This window comes from Ceratosolen solmsi, unplaced genomic scaffold (genome assembly GCF_000503995.2).
Source record: "Ceratosolen solmsi marchali unplaced genomic scaffold, CerSol_1.0 scaffold14, whole genome shotgun sequence".
NCBI lineage: Eukaryota > Metazoa > Arthropoda > Insecta > Hymenoptera > Agaonidae > Ceratosolen > Ceratosolen solmsi.
This window is the reverse complement of record NW_011948420.1, coordinates 5,842,237-5,867,714: the sequence shown is the minus strand read 5'-3', so window position 1 is coordinate 5,867,714 and position 25,478 is coordinate 5,842,237.

Here is a 25,478-nt window from a genome sequence, read left to right as displayed (position 1 = left end):
GTGTTATCAAGCGACGACTGACAGTTACAACTGGATTATGCAGCGTGAGGTGTGCCAAGTTCTGATACGACTCGAGAAGAAAGTTTTGTAATCCTCGATTGGGATTACAGCTGTACGGGTAATAGCAGAATCTCTGTGCTTATTCTAACAGCGTAGGGCTGTATTTTATGGGAGACATTGAATTTCAAATTTTCTTGTATCCGTTCCTTCGTTTCTTCGACTTTTTTCTTTTTGTCTCTCTTTCTCTTTAAGCTTCATACATGCAACAAACATATCGTTTATGTTTGTGCATATTTTCTTATCGCAACGAGGCATTTTGCAGAATAAACTTCTAAGAATATTTTGTAGAGTGGGTAATAAAATTTTATTTTTGATTGCAGCAAAAATGAAGTGTTTTACTATTTATAAGTATGTGAGTATTACAAGGTTCTCTACAAAATAATATTCATCTACATTTTTATTATATTGCATGTGAACAATTTCAATGTAATGATAAAATAAACAAAAGATACTAAAGTGATAATAAAATTCATATTTACAGTGAGCTAATTTAATAATTTTTCTAATTATTATAATGATATTACAAGCGTAGTTGACTTGTGTATGATGATGTAATTAAAATATGGTGCACGAGAAATTCTATTTTTTATTGTACTTCGTAGTATTGAAATCATGATATTAGTTCGTTTTAGATTTGTTTCATTACTGTTGAAAATTAGGAAACACTTTCCCCTATTAAACATACTTGGATTTTCGGCAATTACTGGATTAATTAAAATACTCGATAGATTTCAATTTGAAATTATTAATAAAGAAATATACTTGTCGACAATCATAATAATATTTCATGATTTCATAAATTCAAGCATGTAGTTCTGGATTTTATAATATAAACAAGTGTTAATTAACTAAATGAATTTTATAGCGTTTTAAATAAAAAAAAAAAAAAAACAGCAAATATTTAGAATGTAATTGAGTGCATTATTTCACTAATAATTACTAATATTATTGAATTTTATCTTAAAGGATATATTATTAAAATGAGAATATCGTAAATAAAAATGTAATCCTTATTATCTGTAGTATTAAAAATTCAATAGAAACTTTAGTAATCATTATTTATTAAAAATTATATAATTAAATATTCAGCACGTGACGAATAGATAACAAATACTATTCTGTAATACGTGAGATTACTTTATATTTTTAGTATGGAAAATAAAAGTCTATGAAGTAACAAGATTGGTAAAGTATAAAGAATTTTTTATAAACAAATATCAATAATCTTAGAAATATTTTAACCGCTTGATATGCATTTTTTTTTTTAGTTTCTGCATTTTATTCTTCAAGCACATTATCAAATAATTGACTAACAGGAGTTTTGCTAGCTTAATTATCATTCCATCTGATAAAAAGGAAAAAAAGAATATGCTCTAAATAAAATTAGGTGTCGATGTAGGGAGAAAGATTGCAGAAATGAATGTGTAATTTATAAAGGAAAAATATTATCTCATTGATAACGTCGGTATTAAGAAAATTTAGAATGTACTTTGAATTATATTTTAAGTAAAATGTATGTTCCTATGTTGTCCTTAAAAATTGAATTTTGTTTTAATTATATAGTTATTACGTAAATGTAATTATATCTAACGTTGACTTTAACCATTTGTTATAATTTTTTATTTTATAAGTAAACCGTATATTAACTTCTTCATATAAGTTAATTGGATTATATTATTCAGAAAATATAATATAATTATTCATTTTTCGAACTTTTCGAACAAGCTTACCATATATTTCATGAAAATATGATCTCTAACTAATATTGTTATATATTACTTTTGCACTATTTACTGATTAATTAATTAAATCACACGAGTAATAAGTAATACGTAATAATAAGGATAACAATATTTCATGCTTTTTAATTACTGAAATTAGCCTTAAATTCACATTCCCATATTTTATTTAGAAATTTTATTGTGAAGTTAATTTTAGATAATATCAAAAAAAAAAAATAGATTTACAAATGTGTTAGTCAAGTGATAAGGCCACTCGTACACTCGTATAAATTGTGCTTATATATCGTAAGCATGCAATCTATCAACTTGAATAACACTTGATTTTCTAATTTCTTAATAATTATCCTTTTATAGATGATTATCGTGAAAATGTTCATCTCTCTCTCTACTTTCTGAACTCTTTAATTTAATGATTCGAAAGATTACACAATAGTAATTTTGGTTATGCTTGGTATATTATCTCATTAAGATTCAATAATACGCTTTTTTGTTGAATATATTTTCAACATTAAAATTACATAGAATCATTCATTAATTATATGTACAGAAAGCACGATATATTCCTGAAATAAAAGCTCGATAAAAATTACTCGTAATTTTTTTCATTTTTTATGTTGGATGTATCGAAACATAAAGGATTAATTAATTTTCTTCTCTAGGCAGTATTTCATGCTTTATGATACAAGATAGGTATTAATGAATGAGCCCATCAATAAATTCATTCAACACGGATTGTGCCACGTAGGCGATGCTAGTCTAAGGTAATAAAGTAATCAGAAAGGAAGGAAGGAGATCGATCGCGCATTCTCCCGGCTCCCAAAAGATGGATTAGCCTGTGTATATCGCTCACCTAATTCCCTCTTCATTCGCGTACGCGTAAAATTAATTGTTCTTAAAGCCATTAATGCAGTTGTGAATATTAAATTAGCTATGATAACCATACAGACGTTGTTACTCAGTTTATCTACGGATAATAATTAATTAAGGATATTCGATATCGTTGCTTGCTTTATTTTGCAATATAATGGAACCATTATTAATTATATTGGATACTTTAGATTTCTAAGGTAATAGTACTGAGTTCGAACAGAGTTATACACTTGCAGATACTAATTAATTTTTCAATTTACCAATCGAGCATATTTTTTTCGTTATCGCAAAGTTTGTTAAACTTGTTAAAAAACTTCCAACGATATGAATAATTATTATTTTTATATCATAGTATTAATATTGAGGTTATTTTTTAATAATTTATATATTCTTTGTATAATTTATAATATGGATTTTAGTTTTTATTTGAAAGCACATGTTAATTTTATAGGCCGAAAGAAAAAAATAGTAAGAAAATAGGAGCGGGAAATAGAAAATCTATGTTTATAGATCCAAGTATTATATTAATATATTTTTAAATAGTTGATAAGTTTTTGAACAAAATTTTTTCATTTTAAACGACACATTATTTGAATAATTTTGTGCACAACATAATTTTCTAATATATATCTAAATTAGAAAATAAACCAGATAAATAATTTTTAATGGATAATATAATCATTTCAGTAAATTAATGTAATTTTATATTTATGCGCACTTTAATTACAGTTTTATTTAATTTTTATAGGAGATTTATATATAACTATATTTAAAATTTTAAATATCTACAAGCATTGTTAACAAAAAAAAATTTACGTTTAAAAATTTTAGTTTGTTTTATATGAAAATCATTTTAGCAAAACAAGAATTTCAAAATTTTAACAACAATAATATAATTATGTAATATATAATATCTGGCGTAACGAATTTCCTCCCAACGATTTATAAATATATGAATTTCTTGGAGATATAAATCATATTTGTAATATATTCAATTTCCTGGGAACTAATATTGAACGTGAATTTTCCTCATTCACGTAATACAATTGGAAACTTACATAAAACCATGAAATTATAAAGGATTTATGTCATAAGAGTACATATATTTAAGAGAATGAGCTATTAGTTATTTTATCAAAGGTCTTAGAAATTTTTAAAATGACATAATTTTGTCGAGGCTTTTAGTGAATTCTCGGAATTATGTTTCATACTGCCCGTGTATGTATATTTATATATTTTTTACCCATTCTACATTATTGAATAAATCGTACGTGCACACGCGCCCATTTATATGCTAATACTGCAAATAATTATCTCGTATCAATTTAATAATCATTTAATTACATGATATGTTTACGATATTATATTAGTTATTAATACATAATTTACTTTTATATGATATTTAGTATAAAATATACAAGCGTTTACTCATATAATAAAATATTGTAAATAATATAATTTTATTAATTATATCGATTTGTACCCTTCCATTAGGTTATGACAGTGATCGTAATTGCTTAATGGGAATAAGATATATTTTGGTTTAAGTATTTTGAAATAAAATAAAATAAAATTTATTAGACGATGACATATGTACGAAATATTGTAATTGAAAGCTGTTTAAATTATTATAGAAAATAAGTATATGAGTATTAAACGAAAGCCTATAATATTTCAGTAATTAAGAGAAGCAATTATTGCATATTTTACAAATATAAAACCGTTTTAAATAATAAGAATAGATATTTAAATTTCTCGTTTTACTGTATCGTCATTTCCAAAAATATTATTCTAGTGTTGTATTATATACATAAATTTTTATTTATAGGACAGTGCACTGATAAGATTTCATTGTAAGATTATGCAAATTTGCTTGAATTTTCTGTCAAATACAGAGTGATTCACATTCATATACTCCCCCAAAGTATTTGATTCGAACTTAAAATTCAAGGATTCTGCGTTGATAGTAGATAACCCCTCACGTTCAAAAATTGACACTCCCACTGCAGATCCACAGATTATGAGGTCGTGAAATATGAAATATATAGATAGCATCACAGATGAGAAATTTTTTTTATCATTACCCGCGCGGGCTTAACACCATTTTATCACTTTAATTTATACTTTAATTGTAATTATATTGTAATGAATATTTATCTGTATTAAGTCTGTTTAGAAACATTTTAGTCACTTTATGTTTGTCGTTTTCAAAATTTTCTTTAAGAAAGCATTTATCAGCTTTAGAAGAAAATGTTTACAAAATTCTAATTTTTCTATTAATACAATTCAATGACATTCAATATTGAAGATATAATAATAATGTTCACTAAAACGTCTCAATAATTATTGATAATATAATCTTGATAATATAATATTTAACATGAGAAGTAATCTACAGTTTTATCGAAATTTCTCTCGCTTATCAAACCTTATCGTTTAATCCTGTAGCTTTGAATATCTATATATATATATATATATATATATATATATTTTATTGAATTAATAATAATAATAATAATAATAATAATAATAATAATAATAATAATAATAATAATAATAATATGATTTAATATAAATATGAAAAATTATGATTAATTTATTAAAAAAGTGAAAATAATCTCATTAACAGATTATAATATTTATACTATTTCAGCTATGTTTTACAGTTCTTATTCATCTCAACTGCTTTCATAAAGTAAATTCAAATTTGATAGATTATAATACCTGTTTAAATGATTGTTCACCATTATTAACACGCCATGACAGTACTATTTCTGAGCTTTATTATGCTTTCATGCGCTCTATATATATATATATATATATATATGTATATTACCAGCACAGTGTATTTTCTCGATAAATTGTTTATAAACTATGCATTATATTTAAGCAGACTCTCGATTTCAGCCCTATTATAATCTTATAAGAGGGCAAGGATTATACAAGCAGTTTTAAACGTCTGTATGTTAGTTGATGGTAGAAGGTTGAGTTAAGACATACATTGTGCCGATGGAGTGTATCGTTAGCATCTCCATGAATTTATGTAAAATGTTAATCTTGATATGCTATATTATGAAATATTAATAACAAATTTTTTAATTATGTAATATTGTAATCTACATGAATAAATGATTTTTTTTTATATTTAATATATAAATTGCGCGTTAGCTTAGTTATTTTTTAGTATAATTTTCGATAATTTTCGATAATTTCGATAATTTCGATAATCTTTGTAAATCCTGGTCATTCAAACAAATAAATTTGGAAAAATATATTACATAAAAATTATCAAATTAAAATAAAAAATTTACATTAATTCAATTCGTTAGATTTACAAATTATTTGATAATATATTTAATATTCGAATAAATATACTTCGTTACTTAATTGTTAATAAACTAACATATTATACTAATCACGTAGTGCGAAGTAGTAGTGTTAGTATTAAACTAGAAAAAATTTTTAAGGAAAATTCTTAAATTATCTGTTCTATATATGAGAAATAAAAGAGAATATATACACGTGTGCTTACATATGAACATTAATTTTCTTTTCGACTGTCAGAATAATATTTTAATTCGTGATAGAATTCGATAAAAGTTATTTTGATAAATCATTCAATATTTATCACTAAATTTCCAAATATAATAACTTTTGTAATTATGTTTAAATACTAAAATTAATTTATTATATTATAAAATTAAAGTGATATTATATGCAAAGATGAAAATTAAGTTGTTGTTTATTTTTACATATTTTAATATACATCTATTAATTTTAACAATATAATATTATCCTTTTTACACTTCTATAAGCGAATTTCTATACTTTTCCGCTATGAAGTCGTATCCGATTATTATAGGCAATGATATCTGAAGATAATCGACGTTCATATTTTAAAAGTTTAATCATTAAAAGGTTGCGAATTATTATTAAGAAAATTAAAATATTATACGGTCAATATCTATTTAATAACAATTATTTAATGAATGATAGTGTTACGACTTGAAGAAGAAAGCGCCGATAATAAATATTGTTAATATCGGCAATTATTAACAAATAGTAAACTTGATTTTATATATAAAAATTTAATTAAGGATTTAATAATGAAAAAATATATTTACTAGTACATGGGAGATGATGTAATAATGTCAGAGAATTTCAATTTCAGCAACGGATGATGCGTATATTAATTATCATTATGATGAATTATTATTAATTAATTTCAAATTGTCATTAATTTGCAGTACTCTAGTGGAAAAATACATAATTTTCCCCGAAGAAGAAATAAGACAGAAAATACATATCTCGAGATGAAATAGGGAGGTGTATTCATACTGGAGAAAGTACAGGGGTTTCTAAATTAGAATCGATTTTTTGAGACGTCGGATTCGCAATGGCATAGAAGCCTCTATGAAATATTAGATAGGTGACGAGCAAATACAAAGAACAAAGAAAGAATACAATGATTAGAGAAAGAGAAGAATATAAATAATATATAATTTCTCAGATAAATTATTAATCTTTTTTTTTTTTTTTTTTTTTTTTAAAAATCCATTTTCTCGCGGTAAAATAATATTCGTTTCCTTTTATCTTTATTAAACTTTAATTATAGTTCATTCTTGTTTTCAAGTTTGTAATTACGCATTTAAATTTCATTAAACATTAAGAACTGAGACTAAGTTGAAATATCCCAAACTCAGCTTACCAAAGTTTCCTCTTCTATGATTTCAACCAGTTAGTAGTAAGTGATAAATATTTATTTTGAAATGCTTTGCTTTACTTCTAAATAGTTACACAATACATCATAGACTCAATACTTATCGAAAATTGTATTAGCGTTAAATTAAATTCTCTATCATTTTTATTTTTGTTAAGTAAGAAAAATATTTGTTTTACTCTAACATCTATTATAAATGAAATATTTTTGTCTATTTTTTACTACATATTTTTGCAAGTAACATCGAACTGTTTAATTATTTTTTCAAATTAATTAATAATTTTCACAATATTACTTCTACTTATTTTGACAAGTAATAAACAAGTATAAAAAGGAAGACTTACTATATTATCTACAAGTCTAGTTTTATTATATTTCAATTTAATTTGAAACGTATTATTTGAGTCTTCGCATATGTATTTTTTTCTTCATAAAATATAAATGTAATAAAATATTTATGCTTGTTTTGCTTAGTTTTATTAAGATATTTATAAAAAATGTAAAGTAAATTATGTAATAGACAAACAACTATATATATATATATAGATTAGTAATGTATTTATTTTTATATTAGAACAATAGCAAAATATAGTACCTACACAAACGATGTGTAGTTTGTATAACTTCACATATGTGTGCATTTGCGCTAATAATGATTTTATATTATCAAATTTACAACTTTATGCGATTTACTTTATTATATATTGAATGTATATATATTAAAAATAGTATATCTACCTTATTAATTTCATTTTTCTATATTTACAAAATTTTATCATTATTATTATATAATTTAGCTGACATTTACAATGTTAATTTTATAATTAAAAATAATAAAGTTACTAAAATTTAAATAATAAAATTGTAACTCAATAAAAAATTTCTCGAAATTATCATTTACTGAAAAAGTAAAAAAAATAGTTTAAATAAAAAAATAGTTTAAAAATAGGTTACATTGCATACTTTTACCATTTGGCAGTTGTACGATAATAGAATATATGAATATTGTGAAAAAAATTATTTTTAGGAAAATATATTTTCCATGACATTTAAAACAAATATTCTATGTCTTATACACAGAAAAATAGATATCAAATTTCAACATTAAAACAATTTTATTCGAATATAAAAAAAATTTTTCTCACTTATATTTAGATTTAGATATTTTTAAACGTAACCGAGTTTTATTGTGTGAAAGATTCCATTGAACTATATAGCTACATTAAAATATTCCAGGCATGAATTTATTTAGTGTTATGTTCAATTAGATTGATCATAGTGCAATATAAGTTTCATGCTCAACTTTCAAGATAATTATTTCTTATTAAAAGATAATGGAAAGTAAACGTAAAACAATGAAAAAGTTTTTTTAGATTATTAATTTAGTATAATTTTTCAGAAGTAATTAGTATTTTCATTTATTTTGTTTTATAAAAATGAAACATTGTGTACACTTTTGAAAGAATTTATAACGTTTAGCACAGCTTCTTTTTTGAATATTTTGATAATGAATATTAAATATAATGTCAGCTAGTAATATTTAATTTTTATAAGGCTTATTTAAGAAATTGTATTAAAATCACGAACAAAAGATAGGAAAAAATATTTAAGCTTCATCTTGTTATATATTATAATGTTCAACTTTAAAGATGAATGTATACATTTAATGTAACTTTTGCAATGTTAAAATCAACATTTATCAAATTTCTTATATTTCTCTAACTGTACAATTGAAAAGGCTTTAAGAATAAAATGACATTGAGAAAGGAGTAGTCGAAGAGTACTTCATATGTATGTATGTGGTAACTAGTCATTTTGGACTGTGCGTTATATATTTTGAGATTCTGAAAGTGATATCGATGAAGTCATGAATATCTACTTGATTTTATAAAACAAAAAATATGTGAGACGAAAGTGGAAAGGTAATGTGCTTTCGCTTGCCGTTCCATAATGTATTCAAATGCGATATTTCAGTAACCAATGAGGTAGATCTCTCGGCTTTAGCTCATACGCTCATCTCGTCCACATATTTGTGTCGAATAAAAACATGAATAGAGATGGATAAATATACTTGAAATCTAGCACGGTGGTAGGGGGAGGAAAGGTTCGAAAATAAAAGAGAAAAAGCCAGCAACGATGCGTAGTTGATGTATGTTTCGTGATTCTCACCCCCCTTTATATACAGGATTACTATGTACTAAAAAAGAAGAGAAAAAACAGCTACACCATGTTCGTTACAATATTAATGTGCTTATTATGCGACGCCTGTAACTTAATGGCCCTTTTCGTCCTTTTGCACCCCTATAAGTTATACTTTGAGATTGACTCTCCTTTTCAAGCTTTTCTCCTTTACTTTACCGTGGTTTTTCGGTCCCATCAACATTTTTTTTTTTTTTTTTTTTTTTTTTTTTTTTTTTTTTTTGTAGGTTTTTAACATTGAAATTTCATTCACAACTGACTTTTCAGTCGTTAGTTATACTTTATAATACATATCTTAAACTATTTCCCAAATTTCACATCAAACGAGAAATATTAATATTTTTCATTTTGGAACAATAAGCATTGGAACAATAAGCAAATTATCTTTTGTTACATAATTTGCAATACAAATCCATTTATTGTTATCATAAGTTATTTATAAAAAAATTACATTAATGTATACAGATCCACTCGTATTATTAGTTAAAGTATTTTCATATAGCAGTCGCAATATTAATAAATGAGTTTGCAAAAGAATCGAAGATTAATATAAATCAAATTTATTCAATTGGAAATTCAGTTGATTTTATTAATTTTACATCTAATTTAGTACCTGTATTATCTAATATCAAATAGTAAATATGTTCATTAGCAGGCTCTAATCCTATAAAAAAAATAATTATTAGATGAAAAAAGCATTTGTATATAAAACAATATATAATTATCAACGATGAAAATGTTGATAATCAACAAATTATTTAAAATCTATTCAATGCGTAACTTAATTTCGAAGCCAATAATTGTATAAGTAAGTTAAGAATAAAAAATTATTGTCGAAAACAATGATGTATGTTATTATGTAAATAATTCAATTTACAATGAATTATAATTACATTAATATGCTCGATCAAACTGTTTTAGACAAATGACTAATATTTGTTATTCCTTTGTTAAGATAAATTGTTATTCTGTTATAATGAAATGAAAATAATTTATTTTAAATAGTTCTTTAAATCATTTCTTCCCGAAAAAGTTTATATGATATGAAAGGAAGCAATTGTTTCTAAAATATTTATTTTCATATTAAATAATCGAAAAGTAAAAACATATGATAATATATTAGTAATATAAAGTTTAAAATAATATTTTATATAATTAATGGTAGAAAAATCTAATTTTCGTAATGCCAATCGAAACAATTTAATGAATTATTTAAATATTTACATTTTTTAATTATAGAGAATTTTTGTATTTATCCGATGAATATCTACTTGTCTTGAAAAAAAATGTAGTAGAAGAAAAGGCGAGAGAAGTTTATATATGTTGCATAATATTAAAATTATATGTGCCTCATCGTATTTTTATCGGTACATGCACATAATACAAGAATATATGCAAGGATATTTTGCAGGTTATTACCCAAAATACCAAATAATTGCATTAAGAGTTGTAACGGTAAACCATTGGTATACAGTTTACTATCCAACGTTTCTTATTTTATATGCATGATAATTTGTCTGCTAAAATTGCATTCAAATTAGTTAAATTTCAATATTTATGGATCAATTATATCTCATTAAATGATTATTTTTGTAAGTATTAATGTTATCTTAATCGACAATTTAATAAAAACGATAACTATGAATTATTCATATAAATGGACTTGTAGAATAATGGAATATAGAATTAAAAATTATAATAAAAATTTTATTTAAATTTATTCAAAATTAATTATTATGTTATGTCAGAATCGTTAAACTTATAAATTAATACTAAATTATTTCGTAGCTAAGTGATATAAAAAAAATATTTTATATTTATGAATAATGTATGTTATATATTTATATATACGTATAATAAATATATATTGTTGTCAAATATTTTAAGAATTGTAAAAGTCCCGAAATACTCAATCAAACTTATTGAATAAAACAACGTTAAGATTGAAGATGACAATAAGTTTTAAAATATTTGTTGTCCTGTAGATACATTATTATATTTAAATATCTGCAAATTTCTTTTTACTAAAATTATAAAAAGAGCTATATTAATAGAGCTTAATATTTTATAGCTTTATAATATATTTTTATTAAGACAACATACCATATTCAATAATTGTGAAATTTATAATGTAACAAAAATACTATATAGTACATTTTATTATTAATGTAATGTAATGTAATTATATAATTTAATGTAAAATAAAATATTATCAAATTAATAGAATTATTAAGATATCGTATATATATATATATAATCGTAGGTAATCGAGAATTATATTCAATACAATTAATGACTCTGTGAATGTTGTTAAAAAGTACACTTTCAACTTCAAAGTACATACTTTTATAGAAATTTTTAGATTTCTTTACATTTATTTCAAATTTTTTTTTAATGTGCATCTATTCCAATATACGACTTTTCGGTATATTCGTTAGTAACTTTCTAAAAGCATATTTTTATAATTGAAAATATTCATATAAAATTTACAAATAAAAAAAAATATTAATTTGCTTTCATAAATATTTATTATAGAATTTAAGTAATTTTATTTATAGAATTAATATGCATTTATTGTTCATGTGTATCGCGTAAAATATTTCTCTAATTTTTATTAAATACTATAAAACTAGAGGTACAATTACACGATTTCATGGTAATATATAAATAACATTTTTTGTCTTATTTATATGTCAGTATATGTTTTTTTATACAAATAATACATCAATAAATTGAGATATGTAATGGTGATATTTATAAGTAGAACTATACATAGACATTATTAAACAGATTTTGGCTTGAATATATCAAACATGCATTACCTATCATATTAGAGTTATTTAATCAATGTAAAGAGATACAATTAAAGATAATTAATTTACGGTAATTTTATTTTTCAAATTTATCACCGAGACAGATAGTTTATATTAAGCTTTTAGGTAGTTTGTTCGAGCTAATGTTAAGTATATATATAGTTTAAAGTACTCAAAAATATTTTAAATAATTTGAGTATACTGTTTCGAGGTAAAAATACTATCATATTCAGAATATAATACAACAATCTACAATTTTCATTAATAATAAGTTAAGCACTTTTTTTTTATATAAATTCTGAAATTATCATCTTTTTTATTTAATATGTTTTTTTTCTTCTCCCGTCTAACGTACGGACTATCGACGTATAGTCTTGTATGTATCGTTGATAAGCCAAAGATGGATAAAAGTTTCGATTGAATTTGACTGGGTACAAAATTGTTTTCTGTACAAATGCCATAAGCATCCGTCTGGGTTAATACGCAGCCTTCAATGAAATTTATTTTACATCTATCAAATCGTTGAAGTCTTATATATTTATTCTTATTGTTTTGATTGAATTAAAAAATCAGCTTTGTAAATTATTACTGTTTTTAGACTACGAAAAAATGTTTATGAAATTTTAATAACAATCGATACATTTAATATGTGTAGTGAAAAAGATAAAGATATTTGTCTTTTTAAAAGAATAAAAAATTTTTTTAAAGAAATTAATGAGAACAATGTCCAATAAATAGATAAAAATAATAATTTAAAAATAAAAATTTAATAATCATAAAATTAAGGAATCTACATTAATAAAATGGTTTAAAATATTAACTATGAATTAATAAATATATTATGAAATAGTAAATGTTAAGTAAGCAAAATTCCTGTACATTTAAATATATTTAAGAAGCGTGAATCTGATTATACAGCTAAATTTTTCAGAGGATTTGAAAATCCATTTACTGGAAGATATAGATTTCCTTAATGTAACTCAATAAAGTCACATTAAGGAATCTCTGTAAAGTTATAGTAAGAGTAATATTACACAGCAAGAATACATTTATAGAATCTTTAAATTAATTTATATTAAATTAGAACCCAATGAATAAAAATGCAATCATAGGAATTATATGATTTTATTAATGTTCGTTAGATAAAATTGAATATATACAGTATGAAATCTTGCATATAAAATATTCTGAGAAATATGACTGTTGTAAGGATGGATAGTGGTGTTAAAATATTCTCCCAAATCAAATCTTGTATTCGGCAAGTATCAAAACCAATCGAACAATATTGAAAAATTTCAATTTAGAGTTTTTCCATATATAGTTTTTTTTTTTTTTTTTTTTTTTTAATAATTTCGATAATTAATCTATGCAAATGTTTCTCGGATGAATTGATAGATTTCGGTAATAAAAAAGAAAAGTGTTACTTGTACACAAGATATAAGGGATGACTAAACAATTTCATTTATTGTCACAATTTAACTAAAAAGAATTTTATATGGGAAGGAAAGGAAACGAGGCGTTGAAGTGGAATTCTTTAATAAAAAGATGCGAAGTTAGCTATTTCTAATCTTTGGGCTTTGGTACGACGAAGGGTACCGAGGGTTGTAATTGTTCCTACTAAAGTTGTCTATACGTTGAATCGGGGTGAAGTTGCGCTGAGGAGGCGAGTGCTTTCAAGCATGCGCTTTTGAAATGGAAGATGAGATTTTTTTTCGAAAAATCATAGACTTTTCTCCTATTTTGCTATACTTTCTTTCCACTGGAGCTAAATTTTTCGCTTACTACTGCAAATACTGGGCAATGTAAAGGCTTCGTTTTGATTAATTAAGGGATGATTAATTAATGTAAGTCTCACATGAATTTGCAAAAAAAATTGTTAAATATACGTTAAATAGTTTTACTAAGTTAGTATAATTTTATGAAGTTAAAGAACAATATTGTGAACTATTTTATTAATGTATTCTAGAAATTACGATTGTACTTTCATTTGATAGAATTTAAAAATATCATTTATTTGTTATATTATAACTATTAAATTAATCAATCATTATATTTTATTTAAATTTTTTTATTAACATTTGCATTTCTTGTAAATGATATATAATTATTAATGTTGTCATTACTCTATAAGGATAAAGAAATAAAGGATATGAAATTATTATATAATTGTTTTTTATTTATCACATACTATATATAATTTCAAAATACATTTATACAAAATAGTTGGTAATATCACAATATGTATTTTTGTCTAATAAGAGTAAGTTATTTTTTCGATTCTGAAGAATTACAAATTTTGCATAATAATAATAATAATAATAATAATAATAATAATAATAATAATAATAATATATTATAAAAAGATAAATATCCTAATATTTTCGAAACATATGTACAATGTAGAAATGAATATATATTCATTACCATAGAAATAATATTTATTCAATAAATTTATTAATGCATTGGTATATATAAATATGGACGTAGAAACAAAATTATAATCTAGCGACGATCCATCAAGTATAATTATTTTTTTATAATTTAAACATCCGTGTTCATCAAGATTCTAATATATTTCTAAGTTTTCGTTTTAATATAAAATAGAAAGATAATCAGACTCAGAAGGGAAAACTTTTCTTATATACCGATAAAAGGGTGTGAGGAATGAAGACTGACGCGTAAGTAATAATTCTTTCTTCATGAAAGAGGGAAAAAACGTGGCATTGTAAATGGGGTAAACATTTATTAAATAAGTCCAATATAGTAAAGGGTTTACTGTGTTTTTCATCCTGTCTTTCTGATAAATGGTTAATTAGTCTTGTCCTAATAATCTAATGGATAAGATAAATGAATTTTCGTTTTGCTTCTTTACACTATGCGGATAAACATCTTTATTTACATTTGTTAATTATTAATTATTATTTCTTTATCAGTAATTTAAGTTACGTCACAGTTGCATGAGTTATAATTATTTATTAGAAGGGATTTTATTAATAAATTTATTTTAACCACAATTTTTACATATTGTTTTGATTATTATTTGATTTTCATGAAAGTTAAATAGCAGTTAAAAAAACAGTTAGAGAATTTGAAAATTTTTCATACACGTAATCTACATTAATAGATCATATAAAATTCGGTTTTTATTGCCTTTTAGAGTATGTAGAATTTATAAATGTAGAAAATATATTAACGATAAATAATATATAGAGACTATAAAATAGAAATTTTCAGGCAAATGTCAGATCAGAATATGCAATATTATGCCTTAAAATTATTGTGTATTTACCAACCCTAGTGTTTGGTAACATTATTATTGCTCGCGGTATGGTTTAACTTTGTAAAATTCAAGTGCAGAATTTCCAAGTTACATTCTCGACTAGCTAATTTTTTTGTGACGTTTCGTTTTTTAGAGTTCATCTTTTGTCGGATCCATCGTAAATTTTGCAGTCTGCCGAGAATCAGTACTTATAGCGTACTTAAACCTTCTCTTTCACGTTCACTTCACTCTTTCTCATTTTCGTATTCGATAAGTCGATATTTCTACTTGCTAGTATATACTGTAATCTCCATGGAATATTTCTATGACCTCCACCTTTTATGTTCAAGTCGGTGCAGTAAGCACGAGCCCAAATGCGCAGATGAAATACACACGTTTACATTGAGGCAGCTCATACTTTTGTAAGGCGACGTATCTCTTCTTCGTCCCTTTCTGTTGCCACTCCTCTTCATTTTTTCCTCGTTTCTTCATGAGATGAGTGCTCAAGATTTCCTCGAGTTCTCGAGTCAATGAACATTGCCTTTACGATCAATCTATCGGGAATTCGGAGGATTATATAGCTGTGCGAGTAGGGTGGCGAAAAAGAAGGTGGAGAGAAAGGAGTTGAAGAGAGTGAGTGAGAGAGACAGAGAGAGAGAGAGAGAGAGAGAGAGAGAGACCAGGTGGCGAGTAGCTCAGAGAGCGGACGGTAAAAGATGAAAGATATCTGTCAGAGATTGGTCGAGCTATTCTCCGGTACAGACAGGGCGAGTTAGACTTGCCCGGATATGGGGTTATATTGCTTCTGGCTTTTATAGCTTTCGACTATAAAGCCGCGAGCTCGTGCGATTTTTCCCGCAGCGCTTATTTCAAAAAGTGACTCTATCTGCCGCTTGCACGAACATATGAAGTAGCGAATTGAGGGCGTCTGAAACTGCCTTTGTTTATTTTTTGAAAGAGCTTTGGTACGCTTATAGTTCTCGTTGCCACATTAGCATTGACCAAGTAAATTATTATTCACCTTGGAATTTTAATGTGCGACCGACCAAGATTATTGTATATAGTATCGCGGAAATCGTAATTGCCAAGCTGTTATGAGCTGGCATTTTATACTACTGGATTAATAGTGTTGCTGAGATAATAAAAGAACTTTGTTACCGTAGCATCGGCTGTAAATTTTCACATTCAGGAATCGCTACCGTAGTCCTTCGTGCACTCCGTCCTAGCACACGAGAAGAAACAAAAAACAAAAAATACAAAAAAAAAAAATAACAAAAAATGTAATAACTCTGAATTTATGTAAATTATTCGAATGATTCTCTGAGCGCTCGACTGCTTAACGATTCTTCGCCAATTTTTTACGCTATGAGAAAACAGTTATAGGGAAGTAAGCACACAATTAGGATACGAATTTATTGAATGACGAATTTATATTTTATATTTAGAAAAAAACAAGTTCGGAAATATAATACTTTCTACGTATTAAAACTCTTTTGATTGCGTTGAATTCGAAATACTAGAATAAAAATATTAATCTCAAAATGCTCAAAACTGTTGTATTTAAAATTTTTTCAATCATAATTCTTGTATATATTTATTTCTTAATAATGTATAAAATTGACATTTTCTTAAATCAACATTCACGTACACTTTAATTTATTTATGAATATACGAATTTCATGCTCATTTTCTCATTTTCATGCTCTATAACTTTTTAAATACATATTTTTCTAAAAATATATGATTTATATTTGTAGTCATAATAAAATAAAATTATTATATTAATTTTTAATGGCAATGCATGTGACTCTTCAATAAAGTAATACGGTTTCAAATTTATAAATAAAATCCATTATGTAAATTGATTTTTTTTTTTTTTTTTACAAGCACATGCCTCTGTAACGAAACTTAACAATTTTCAGTATGGCAATTTCTTAAATGCAATCATATGTGAAAAAGTTAAAAAGTTCAGAAACTCATGGAATATTATATTAAAACACTTTTAATAGTATCATCGCTTACAATTATAAAAATGAAGATAGAAAATAATCTTTAATATTTAATAACGTAAACATCAGTTATGAGAGTAATATTACCCAAGTTACAGTTTTATTATTAGCTATTTTACACTAGCGAATTGCAGTATAACATTTATTTATTACAAATTTTTTTAATTTCATACGATGTAACAGTAGATCTTTTATAAAATTAACAGAAAAGTATGAATTAAGTCGAAAGTATAAATCACAATTCTTTATAATATATAATATGGGCTTTCCTAATTTAGTTTAAATAAATTCTAAAAAATCATTAGGTATTATGAAAATTAGTTTATTCAATCTGAAGTTTTTTTAAATATTTTTACTCTTATCGTTGTTTTTTAATCATATTAATACTCTGTTAAATATAACTAAATTAATTAAATTACCTACAAATAAATATGTAAAAAATGTATATAGAGAGTCTCTCGGTGAAGCCGTTAATTATATATTTAAATTTTTATATTTGGATGAAAATCAATTTCCATTCTAAAACTAAATATATAAATGTCTAATTAATACTATGATAATTTAAACTAAAAGAAGAACAGAGACAATTTTTTCTATTAATTAAATATGAAAAAAATTGGAAAAAATATGACAGAAAAATTGTTTCGCGAAAATAAAATTTATTCAGAAAATTGTTAATAAATTTAAATAAAATTTATGTATATATATATATTTCGAGGTTTATGTAAGTGAAAATGTTTCTGTTCAGGTAAAATTATTTTTTAAGACTATGTATTTGTATAAATATTAATATAGATATAAAAATAAAAGTATAAAGGATAGATGAATGGTAATGAGAGGAAAACAATTTTTATTTTATGATTTTTAAATCGATGCTTTGATATGTCTAATTTTTATATCTTCAATATAAGTAATCATAGTTTTATTTGGTTATTAAATTAATTATATAAATTAAATATACTTAAATCAGATAATTAAAATTATTACGAGTAAGTAAAAATTCTATATAATTGTATAAATTTTTTGTTAATATGCTTTTTACATATTAAAGTATTTTACGTAACAAATGTAAATATTATATTTTTCAATTATATTACAATGATTATATTAATATAATATCAAATAATGTATGTAAAAATATATAAACAAACATAAACGAATAGATAAATAAATGTAGACAAGAGGTTAACTGTTTATCGAGTGAAAACAATAAAAAGAAAGTGAATATAATATATCGATGAAAACTTGCAACTTGTACAGGATACACAAAAAATTTTCAAACTTCCATTGATAGATGCTTTATGTAATGCAATAGAAAATAATCAAAAGAAAAAATAAGTACCGAGATGAACATTACCTCTACATCTGCTTCTATACTAAATTTCAATTTTCCTCTGCATACGTAAATAGGTAAATTGCTACTGCTGAGTGGGCAGCCATGCGAATGGCATTAGTAACGGTCTGGCAGCTGGACAATTGATCGATAATCGAAGTGCATCAACTCTTAGTCAATGAATTCAATTAAATTCAAACTGTATACATGATATTTCAAGAAAAATAATAGCAATGAGATGTTTGTCGAAAAAAACAGATACTTTGTTTAACCACTATTTTATATTTATAAATTATGGATATATGTAGATAGAATGTGTCGAAAGTAAACTGAAGGAATTTCTATTTATATTATTGTAATCATACGTATTTGTAATTTGACTTAATAGCTAAAAAAAAAAAAAAAAAAAAAAAAAAAAAAAAAAAAATTCACTTAATACTTTGCAGATAAAACTGTGCTTGATGTTATTGCGTTAATACTCATCATCGGAAATAAAAATAAAATCTAACCATGAAATAAAGGCATTGTTAAATAATAATGAATGTTTATGTCTTTAACCACATAAGCAGTATTAAATTATAAATTTTTTTATATCTATGAGTGATTACGAATCATTATACAAAAAATTATTGGCTAAAAAAAAAAAAACGAAAAGGAGCGATTTTTAGAAACATATAATTTATTTTTATAACGAATTATGATACACAAATTTTTATAATATAAAATTATTGTAATTTTAAAAAATTAAAAATTTGGAAAATTAATGCAAAATAATATTATCTATAATAAAAAATATTTTGGATTATTATTTTAAATATTTTCTCTTAATCTTGGTAAATATTGTTAGTGCTTTGAATTTTTCTTGGACAACTTATGAAATGCTGTAATTGCCATAGTTTTTAAGTTTTATGGTTTTTCTTTTAAGTTTTCGTTAATATTAACGATATTTTAAATTTAAAGGCGTGCATAAAAACATCAAATTTCTATACGCTCGTAGGTAAACATTATCGATGGGATTTAAAGCAGAAACGATACTCTTCCAATATGCCGGAAATTGGATTGGCATGGGACCAAACTAGAATTTCTGTGCTTCAATCGACTTTATCTCGTTTAGATGAAATAGAGCGTGATGTCAGTTACATTTCATTATTTATATTTGCATATAGTGTATGGAAAATTTTTGCAATAAATATCAACTGGTCAACGAAAAATAATAGTATTTTAACGTGTATCGTAAAGCTTCTCTATTAATTTTATAAAGCATTTGTACGGGATTCCGTGAGAAACGACAATATAACAAGTGATTCTATTCAGTGTCTTTGTTTCCATCAATAAACGTTCTATATTACATATTTTATAAGTTTTTTCTATGTTTCTATTAGGAATACAAATTATTCGATTTCATTATATATTTGTATTTATTTGGAATATCAACCTGCGATTCATAGTAGTCAAATTAGATTATATTGATAGTTTTGCAGTTAATAATGAAAAAATACCATAATAGTATATTCTATATACATGTATTATGATAACATTTAATGAAATTTATTATCTCATATAACTAGATATTATTAATTATACTTTATTTATAAAAGATATTTAATCCTATACTATATTAGGACAAAATTCAAGTAAAAAAAAAGAGTTTTTTTACGAATTTTTATAAAGCAAAGAAAAATTGAAGGGAAGAATGAAAAATAGATCGATTAAAACATTTCAAAATAGTTTTAAGCATAATTTTTAATGCGAGATTACAGTAGTCATAGAATCAAAACCTAAACAAAATTTTGTCAAATATATTTTTCATTCTAAAAAGGTGCAATGTTTGCAAGTGAGTTTAGAGAGAGAGAGTGAGTAATATTCATGTATTTCTTACAATAATTACGTTTTTTATTGTTTCTTATTTTATTTCTAAAATACTTTTAAAATATTTGTATTTGAATTTTAGTTAATGTAGTTAGAAAAATTGATATCGAACATAAGAAATTGATAAATGTAGAAATCATGGTATATTCAAGTACATATTATTTAAAATTCATATTTTTTTTAATTTTAATTTCAATTAACATAAGATATATTTTATAAAAAAAATTTAATATCAATTCAATTTATCAAAAACCCTGATACTTTAAATTTTTTTAATGGAAATTCGAAACATTTTTTTTTTAATTTAAAATCTTTAAAATCTTAATTAAATAATTAAATATTAAAAATTACATTTCTAACATTACATTTTGAATTATCTGAGTATCGTTAAAAATTCCAATATTAATACATAATAGACAAAAATACAAAATACTAATGACTTGTAAATTGATTCTATAAGAAAATTTTCATTTCAGTTTTTTCTTTTTTTTTTAATATAAATATATTATCAGTCAGTTGCTAATCCCTTTGGAGAAAAGTATTGCTCATAGTAGAAATTTCTTTTCTTATTTTTATTCCGATATTTTGTCCTAATTTTTTCTCATATTTTCTTTTATTATTTCTTATGTTTCATTCTTTTTCATTTTCATCATGTATATAATAAATCTTCAAAAAAAAAAAAAAAAAAAAAAAAAAAAAAAAAAACTTAAGGAATACTCTTCATTTCTATTTAAAAGTTTTAGGTTGAATTGTGAATATTTTCTCTCTATGCTCTTTTCATTTAAATGTATTACTTTTTATTTCTTTTAGGAATAAATGTATTTGAGAGTAGTTTTAACTAAATGAATTATAAATCCTTGTATTAATTTTATTTGGAAAAAATTAGTTGTGTTTAATTTTGAAATTATATTATTCAACATAATTAAAATAAAAAGAGAAATGATTATGCTTTCATCGCTCTAATTGAATTTAATGTTTCTGAGTGTATTATATCAAATTTAAGGAAAAAATATTTTAGAAGCCGTTGAATTTAGTTACGTATTTCATGTATTATTCATTTTATTTATTGTGGATATTAAATAAATATATTTTTACAGAATTCCAAACTTTGTTATTAGAGTCTATTTGTCGGTATGCACACTTTCTACTTGTTATTACAAAAAGTTTTATTTAAAATTCATATACTATTAGTAAATATTTTTACATCGATTCATCGGAAATTAAAATTTTCATTACAATTCTCTTTCGTATTCTTAATAATATTGTAAAATAGTAAAACATATACATTTGAATCATATAATTTTGATTACCCTTTATTTAAGTAATTTTTGTTGACGATATATTATTATTTTACTAGCGAGCTATAATATTATTCTACACCATTATTGGTTATAAATTCAAAGGCTTCCTTTTCTATTGTTAAACTAGTTAGAGAATATATAAATTTCTTTATTTATTTTCTTAATCTTATGTTACTTTTATAATTAAAATCAATTTACAATTCTATTTGAAAATATATTTGCTGAAATATAATGTAATTTGCATCTTTGTTCTATTAATTTCTAATCAAAAAATTATTCGATGTAATATTACAACAGTGAAAATTTTTCTTAAAACTTTTTTGACTTTGTTAATGATTAGGTACATAGATTTGTCTTTACTCTTATCATTTTAGATTTCATTATTTAGGTAGTATTTTAGGTTGGTAGAAAGTTTGGGTGATATTAATTCTTCCTCTTATGTCGTACATATTATTCTTTTTAGAAAAGAAATTATTTTAAAAATAGAGAAAGAGGAAGAAAGATATAGATTGACTTTTTAGTAAAATTTATATGCGAAAAAACTGTTTGTGTATAGTTAATATCAATTAAAAAAGAATCGCTTGTTCAAACAAAACAATCTCTGACACAAAAATCAAGAAAAATATGATTACAGATCTTTCAAAATCCATTTAAATGAATCTAATTGTGAATCTTATTTGATTATATGTCATTTCATTGTTATCTTTATATAAGTAATTTTATACGAAAAGAATAATTATTATTTTGATAGTTATCATAAAATTGTAATGGATTAATGAGAAAACAGTCAACATTTTACATTGGTTTGATTCAATTTTGTTAGCTATTTTATATCTTTGTAGTCTTTAAAAATATCTTTAAAAAAGAAAACAGAAATATTATTTTATATATTATTCCATAAACAAAGCAAGTTATAATTCATTATCTTTTAAAGTATTCAAATTATCATTATTAAAGATTTAATAATCAATATTGAGTAGTAATTAAAAGTATTAGAACCAGTAATAATTTTCTCTCCAATTAGCATTACAATATATTTCTTATTAATAGTGTCATCTAGATTCAAGTATTCATGTTAAAATTAATTCTTTATTTTTAATTAAATTGCTTCTAACAATGTGTCTACTATCCATACTATTATCATGAAATTATAATGATTATTATATTGTCAAACCATATAATCTAACATTTTTAATATATTTTAGTTGGAATTAAATAAGCAAGTAGTTTTGTTTTTAATTTTTTTTTATGTTTATATAAATTTTATACATTCATTTGATTATGGATTGAATTTTACTTTCGTGGTTAAATTTTTTAATGCTTCGCAAAATACGAATAGAAATTAATATTATATTTAATCAATGATGTATATATATATGTTAAATAAAATTTCTTTTCTTTTCTTTTTTTTTTTTTTTTTTTTGTATACAATTTGCAGAATCACTAATTTTTTTCTTATGACTTTTACAAATTTCTCTTGGACTATGCGGAAAGATTATTTTCCAGTGATATATACCTTTTCGGTAATTTATCTAGTCGTAAGAGATATTTTAATTTCATAACTACAACTATATGTTTATATCTTCAATACTTTTAATTAACTATGATTTATGTCATTAAAATAACAAATGCTCTTACGAACAATATTAAATAAAATTTTGTAAAATTTATTAAATTTTTATGCTTTCACTAGTAAATGATTATTGATAGGATATTAATTGATTAATATAAATAAATAATAAATAAGAATTTTTTTTTTGAATGTATGAAAGTATAAACATATATGTGTACATAAATCAGTATACTAGATATTTTTTACAAATATTGGCTGAGTTATTTATTTCAATCAATTTAAGCATTTGCTCCAAAGTAATATGAAAATTTGAAAAATCAAGATAATACAATTTTTCAAATATGAATCAATCTGATTTAAAAGAGACCAAATAATACTTTATTTATATTACCTAAGGAGAGATAATTTATAAGATAGATTAATCTTCGTTGCAAAATATATATATATATATATATATATATATATATATATATATATATAATTATAGATCCGAATAAGCATTTGCGAATAACCTATGCAGGCTTAACTAGGCAACTCGAGATGAAATGTGAGTTCCAACAACTTTAGTGGGATTAGTCAACCAGCGAGAGAGTAAGGAAGAGAGAGTGGGAGAGAATACCACTATCATCTCTTTACATCCTAAAATATATTATAAATACTAAAAGAAGTCTCGCGCGAATGCGTGTATATTTTAAATGTATGTATAGATATAGATTTTATGTATAGATATGAATATCGCTACGATGATTTTTTTACAATATCAATCTTTATTCATTTATTTAATAATTTTTATCACTTAAGCAAAAACTTAAACGTTTAAATAAAAAGACAAATTAAATTTAAATTTTGTTATAAAAAGAGAATTAACTATTCTTACATATTATTACATATCATTTTAAATAAATACAATTGCATAATGAAAACATATAATACTGTTTTTTAATTTATGATTACAAAATTTATTGGCTTAGAACGTAATTCTGTACTGTAAACAAATGATTTCCATCAGAATATTAGGAAAATATTAAATTATTTTTGTGAGAACAATTTAAGAAGCGAAGATGAAAAAACCTTTCATAATTATTCTTGCGTGGTTTTAATCAATAATAATAAAATATTTTTTAACGTGTAAAATGAATTTGAAAGTAACAAGATTAAATTGTCGAATATCTTTTGTAATGCGTTTAAACGAGATTTAATATTTAATTTCTATTTACATATATAATTCCATTTTATCATTTATCGTTTTATAAAATAAAATAATACATTATTTATTAAGACTGTGTACAACTAACTCATTTGCATCTTTATAACTATTAGTGAGTATATATATTTGAAAATATTTCGTGTTTGTTTTAAAATTAGGTCGATTAATTAATAAGCAAAATCATTTCTGACGATATTGGACTATGTTATTATACTTTATCCGTTTAAAAATTTATAATCTATTATTTGTAATTTTGTTTCTGTTCTAAAATCTGTTTTATAAATGGTCCATATGGCTTATTTTAAAATAATTTATTAATATAATGTTTATACGTGCATTTAGCGCAGACTTAGTGTGTTTAAAAACTTTTTATAAATAACTTGAATCGAAATTAATAATGTACGACATGTATAGGTCGAAGCTGTTTGCAAAATTATAAAATAATAATGGAAATATAATACCATACGGTCAAAAGCTTCAACATTAAAAATTGGAAGCTAATTAGAATAATAAAAAACTTTAT